Consider the following 7,284-nt stretch of genomic DNA (forward strand, 5'->3'; position numbering starts at 1 on the left):
GGGGCAGCGCTTGGGTTTGCAGTAGCGGTTTTTGCACATACACTGGTCTTGGATGCACTGGCACACCTTGGGCTGTGGGATAAAACTCATACTAGGCTTAATCTTAGACACGTTGGTCCCAAATACCTGTTCTGGGTATTACCACTCAGTCCTTCCCTCTGTCCACAGCCACCACCATTATACCTAAGCCTCACACTGGTCACCAGACTGGCTACACCACACATTATGCACAACTACAACTTCACATCTCACTCTCACTTTAAAATAATCAACTCTTGCCCACCTTTCCATTTCTTACTTTGAGTCTCTCCTTCCTGTTTCAATCACATTTATTTTTAGCTACCCTGCTAAACCTTTTATTTTAGTCCTAACCCTAGCCCTAACCCTAAACCAGAAAATACCCAAATAACATTTTTCTTTTTTTTTTTTGTATATGTATTTTTAAAGGTGGAATTTGCTGTGTTAAATATGTAAATATTACCACTCAGTCAAGTACAGTTTCACAATCCTGTGTTACTCACAGGAAGCAGAGCAGAGTACAAAATATTTACTCTGTGACAAACATGTGGCGACAGTCTCTGCAAACAGCTCTCAGTGTATAGTAAGTTTACAGTGTTTCTATGTTTCTTTTCTGGAAACAACTAACGACTCCTTTCTGTAGCGACGAAGAGTCCACAGCAGGTTTGTCCTGCTGCACTGAAACAACACCTCAGGCCTTGTTTACTCTGACGTCTCTGGCTGAGTGATGCATGCATGTGATGATGCTTGAAACCAAAGCTTAACATGTCACTTTAAGAATAAGCCTGACAACAGGATCAGCAGCGTGAAAGGATATGATAATATTACACAGCCAATCGTACTAAATAATGATGCAACTATCCTTTGTATAGAAGCTGCTATTATTACAGTCATCTGGTGGAGGTTGTGTGGGAGTGTCTTTTTGGGACACTGTGGGTTCCTCTGGGTCTGTAGGGTCAGCCTGACTATAGCTGATTAAAACCAGCCCCAGTCCTCCCCCCACACTGGTCACGTCTCCATTATCCATACTAAGAGCTGTGATAGGAAACAGAGCAAAGACCACTTTGATCACAGCGCTCACTCACACACTCGTAATGGGAGTGTGTGAGTAAAGTTTTAGCTGAAGCGTTCAAATATAGGATAGTATGTTGGAATAATGTAAATTTATATTTGAGAGCTCGTGTTTCACACGTCTTTTTAGGCATGTTACGGTAAATGTATGTTTTCATTTGTCAGGGACCTAAAAGCTCATAAGACAGACAAATGTGAACATTTTTGTATTCTCAGCAGGGTTGGAGAACAGCCTGTCAGCATAGAGTAGAAGTTCATGATTATAGGAGGGGCTGCACATTATAATAACAAGGAGTAAAGTCAAATATCTGATATCAGCAAATGCAGTCTCTGAGGAAGCTCCTGTCTGTGAATTTTGTGATTTCATTACAGGATTGGATTTCTGTTTGGTTTCTACAACACTTGTGTTTGGTCAGATTAAGTGTGTTTTGAAACTAAAGGATAAATGTAGAATGATAGAAAATTAGTTTTTTGAGTTTTAGTTTATATATTCTGTTTAGTTCTTGACTGTCAATGTTGTGTTTTGATCGGTATACTTTAGAAAGTGTCATTCGTACGTATTGATACGTTTATCGAAGTGCAAGTACGTAGCGTTTTAGGGTTCGGGTTAGGGTTAGGGTTAGGGTTAGGTTATAACCCTATATCGCAAGAATTTTTAGGGTTAGGTTAGGGTTAAGGTTAGGTTTAGTCATGTGACCTAAACTGGCCAATGATGGGCACTGCGTATGGACAGAATGTCGGTATATTGATACGTCTACTGTACGAATAAGCCTTTTCACACTCTGGAGGTGCGCATGCCCGGCCGGGGTCATAGGTCAAGAGGGATAAAATTATAAACATGACGCTGTTTGTGCTCAGATTTTCAGTGGAATTTTTGTATGATAAAGATAGGCCTAATCTATCTAACATTCCAATATATTGCAAGTGCAACATTCAGACTGCAGTCACTCACTTACATCGGCTTTGTTTTGTTTTGTATTTGTGCTTTTATTTGTAATGGACGAGGAGTCTCAAAAAAATAAAAATAAAAATGTGCCTGGCATAATCTATAGTTAGCTGAATGTGTGAATAGAATTGTTAAATATAAATATAAATTATACATTATATTGCTAAATATATTGTGAATTATAAATAAACATATATTAATGGTGGTGGTACTGTGAGATGGTGAAAATACACAGAGAAGAACAGAATATACTGTATCACCTGTTTCTTGACTTGGTCTAATCTTGATGTGTAACAATTGATCCATATCATAGACATGTACCGTACATGTATATAAACTAGCCATTATATGACACCAGGCAGGTATTACAGTATGATTTCTCACTTTGAAAAGGTACATTTATTAGATACACCATTCATTAATCAGGTGCATGTGATTATTTTCTTATTAAGCTATTATATTATTTAAATTTTCAAATTTAAAGGAAGTGCACAAGATGGACAGGTCATTTCATTTGTACATTTTCTTTGTGTAGTCTAGCTCCTTTTTTCTTTGTGCGTATAATTATCATTATTAGTGGTTTTTTTTAATATATTTAAATACACCGCTCTTTGCCGTTTACACCATACTTATATTATCCTTTATTAAACCCCTTGGTGTTAAATACAGTATTTTCTGATTCTGATTAAGTGAAACAGCACTGATCAGCTGATTCATGTTTAGCAGCATAAGCTTTAGCAGCATTAGCTTTGGGAGCATTAGCTTTGGCAGCATTAGCTTTAGCAGCATAAGCTTTAGGAGCATTAGCTTTAGCAGCATTAGCTTTAGCAGCATAAGCTTTGGGAGCATTAGCTTTAGCAGCATTAGCTTTAGCAGCATAAGCTTTAGCAGCATAAGCTTTAGGAGCATTAGCTTTAGCAGCATTAGCTTTAGAAGCATAAGCTTTAGCAGCATAAGCTTTAGCAGCATAAGCTTTAGGAGCATTAGCTTTAGCAGCATAAGCTTTAGCAGCATAAGCTTTCGGAGCATTAGCTTTAGCAGCATTAGCTTTAGCAGCATTAGCTTTAGCAGCATAAGCTTTAGGAGCATTAGCTTTAGCAGCATTAGCTTTAGCAGCATAAGCTTTAGCAGCATTAGCTTTAGCAGCATTAGCTTTAGCAGCTAACGCGGCCTTTCTGCTTTGGAGACTGATGCCACGTTTGCTCAAAACATCTTATAAGGAATCAACGCTCCAACGCTAAAATAATCAAAATCTCGGTCAGACTCGCTTCCTACACCGTTGTCACCTCTTGACCTTTGACCTAATGCGGAAGAACTGAACCAGAGCGAGAGTGTAAAAAGGCTTATACCGCCTATATTTTATTATTGTAGTTATTTGTTAATAAAAATATATTTTGATATTAAAAAAAAATGCAAACAAAGGCTATCTGACTAAAACTATGACTATTTGGCAGTTTTGTTGGCTATTTAATAACTAGCTAAAGAGAATTAGACTAAAGTTCAGTTTAATCAATGCCTATTTTCGAGGTACTAGTGCGAAAGGGCGGGGCCTAATGATAAACAAGCTCATGGCCAATCAGAAGTCATCTCAGTGTTGGAAATCAGACTTAGTTAGATCCCGACTGGAGGATGAACTAGATACAAGCAAATAGAAGTCATTTTAGTTGATTATATCTCATATTGATCTATTCCACTTCAATATTAGTGAATATTGGTGATAAAACCAAATACTGAAAACTAAATTAGTATAAAACTACATTATTATTTTGTTAGAATACAAAAAATACAATTACATTAAGGAAGGAAATTGTCTGTTTTGATTTTAAACAACAAATTATTTTCAAAATTTCAGTTATAGGTTTTATTCCAGGGGGTTTGCGAGTGGATTTTGAACTCATTTTTGTTGGTTTTATTTATATAATTTTAACCATTTTGAAAAGAGAGCGAAATTCAAAATGTTGAACAATTAGTGTAACAAACAATTAGAGTAACAAATCTTGAATAAATTAGCTTTTTTTTTTTCTAAGTCGATCTAAAGTGTGGGAGGTTTTGTACATGTTTTATACACATACAAATATAGTGTGTTTTTAAAAGGTACAACATTCAGTTAAAGATTGCATGAAAAATGAACCTTCAGGTGTTCTTTGTGATTTTATTTCTATTTTTGATAATCAATTGTCTTCCCTGAGCTTAATAAACAGTAGCAGGACTTCTTAGAGGAATTCTTCAGAGCGTGTCCTTGTTTTAGTGTAGCTATCACCATGACCACCAGGGGGCAGCACAACTCTGTGTCACTTTTCCATTTCCCTTTCCAACCTGTGACCTTTGTCAGTCTTGAACGTTTCCTCTGCTGTAGTCACGTCATCTTTTAAAACCCTAGCTTCACATTAAAAAAAAAAACAACCTTAATGCACATTTAAATAATCTCATGTTTCCTCAGCTGTCTGTCTTTATTTCTCAGTGGACACTTTGCTGAAGTCATGCAAAGCACACACAGGAATTCCAGGAATGATCAGCTCTTTAAGCACATGCAACCTTCCCCTCTTAAGCCCCCCTGCTAGTTTACTGCTTGGCCTGACACACAGAGAGGGGATAATGCTGTGGCTCTCTGTTTGTTACACACAGAATAGCAACAAATAAAGGCCGTGGCCTCTCACCAGTGAGCCATCAGCCACTGAGGATAAGAAAGCTGCTTCCATTCACTTCATTCATTCATTCACTGATGCATTCATATGGGAGGAGGGTTTGTTCACAGCCCCTTCTGTAAGAGATGGATTTAAAATCCAAATTATTCTTTTTTTTTGCCCCCTTTGTCTTATAGTTACAGATAAACAGAAATAAATGATCCAAATCCATAAGGAAGAGTTCATCCTATCCCACCCCAGAGACTGAAGGAGGTCAAAGTTCTAGGCTGAGAGGTGATGGGGTCCCGACACAGGATGAACATGCTTCATGTGTTCCAGCAGGAACAATACTGACCTGCTGAGCATGAAGGTAAAGATAAAGCTGGATGTTGACACAGCTGTTCTGACTCACTGCAGATTTTACCTGAGGATAAGTGAGGTCAGAGGTGATCTCTACACCAAAAGCTGATTAAACCATCCTAAAGCAGCAATAAAATGAAACTCACCACACATATAGTGGGCGAAAGTCAGTTTTGTTACATGTTTAGCATTAAAACATAGGAATTATGTTTTTTTTTTTTGTTTTGTTTTTTTTAAAAAAGTGCTTAAAAGTATAACACTTATGTGTATCAAGAGGCAATTTTTACTTATGTTTTTTCTCTCTTTTTTTCTGTTTCAGACATAACAACACAGGATGGCAATTTTTAACTAATCGTTTAAGGCACGTATTAAACTCAAGGCCCTTTAGACCATCCAATTCAGCCCACAGTAGAAAGTAAAAAAGTCATAAAAACATGAAAATTACCAACTAATTCAGTTGTAGATATCTGCTAAATAATTACACAAACTCCACCACACTCTACAATATTAGCAGTGCTCACATTTCCCCCATGCTTATATTCAAGGTTGAAGGTTTTTATTGTCATTTTCATGTTTCCATAAAAATTTAATTTGTTTCTTGGGCTCAACAAAAGAAATATTAACGGAAACATAGCGCAGGATAAAATATATATTTATATAATTTTTATTGTCAAATTGTTAAAAGAACTAATTTTTTCGAAAACCTGCAATTTTCTTCAAATTATTTCCCAAATTACATAAAAATTGGCCACAAAATCAAATACATTGAAAGTGAAGATCCGGCAGAAACTGATGTCTCTGATTGCTTGGATATTTAATCATTTATTCATACGTGGAAGTGCCAACTAGAGCACAATAATGATTAAATAACTCATTTTCCCACCTAAAACCTGCGGCCCACTTAAAATGAACTGCTTCGTATTTGGCCCCTGAGCTAAAAGTAGAAGTAGAGATTTAAGCAGAACTGAGAATACATTAATTTATCTCACTTACGTACAGAAGGGTTAATCCTCCTGGACAGGACACACTGCTCTATCAACCCATAATGTCTGCACTGATAGGCAGTGATGCATAACATTGCATTACTGAGTGGCCTGAATACATTAACATCTGCTTTGTAATTGTAAATTTATAACAGGTTTATACGGATTTCAGTTTGTGCATTGTATTTAAACTGAAGCTCATCTCTAAAGCAAAAAAAAAAAAAAGCCAAGGGGCATTATTGCATAGTCGAGTATTCACTCTGTATGTGATATTAGAATAAAGATAAATAATATACATTTGACAGTTACAAAATAACACAATTCAGAGCATTTGTTTGTGTGTTTGGATTTTGTTCAGATTTGTTTAAGTAAATTTACTTTTTAAACTGGTGAGATTCTGGTGTCCGCAGGGCTTTCTGAAGCTACAAGAGAAGCAAAAAAAAAACTGTAAAAAGCACTCGGGTGTCACTGAAAATAACTTTATTGTAGTCTCAGCAGGATTTACAGTTGTTTACAGTGAGACGATAGCAGGAGTTTTGTTTCTGTCCACTCCTCAGACCTCACACACACTGCGTCACAGTGCAAATCATCACAGTGCCACAAAAACAATGATTGTCAGCTTGTCTTCTTAGAAAACGCCCTCCAACGCTCCTTAAACAGGCACAGTGGACGACTCTTCAATTACACATTTAAAAAGGTTTAACAGGAAGTCTTTAATGGTCCAGTTAGAAGTTGAAAAGGAGACAAAATAATAATTATTTTAAAAAAATAACAATGAAAAAGTTGCTAATGTGCTGTTTTATGATACTAAAAACTTGAATTGCTTATGTCACACATGGGAGATATTTATCACACAGGTTATCTTATATGTTTTCAATGTAACACTGCAAGGCAACAAATGATATAAAATTGTATAAAAAAAAACCAAATGTATAAAAAAAAATAATGTGTAAAAAAAAAAATCCCTCATTTGTTGGTCTTTAGAAACTTAGCACAAGTTTTATACGTCCAGGTGTGAATAAATAAAACTCCTCCTGACTTATGTGTTCAATATGACCTCCATGGATTAAAAACAGTTTATGTGTTTCAGGGTATAAACATTGGGACATATAGTAGATAATGGATAGGCAGAAAGCTGGCAGTGTATTGTTCATTAAGGCAGCACAGTTTGTGTTGGTGCAGTGCGTTGACTAATGCTAGAATATTCATTGTGCAGTAATGATTAAACAATGAGCTAAATGTGGTCCAACAATGAGACGTGAAGTAGGAATGTAAGCTTAGA

The sequence above is a fragment of the Gouania willdenowi genome, chromosome 3 (genome assembly GCF_900634775.1).
Source record: "Gouania willdenowi chromosome 3, fGouWil2.1, whole genome shotgun sequence".
NCBI lineage: Eukaryota > Metazoa > Chordata > Actinopteri > Blenniiformes > Gobiesocidae > Gouania > Gouania willdenowi.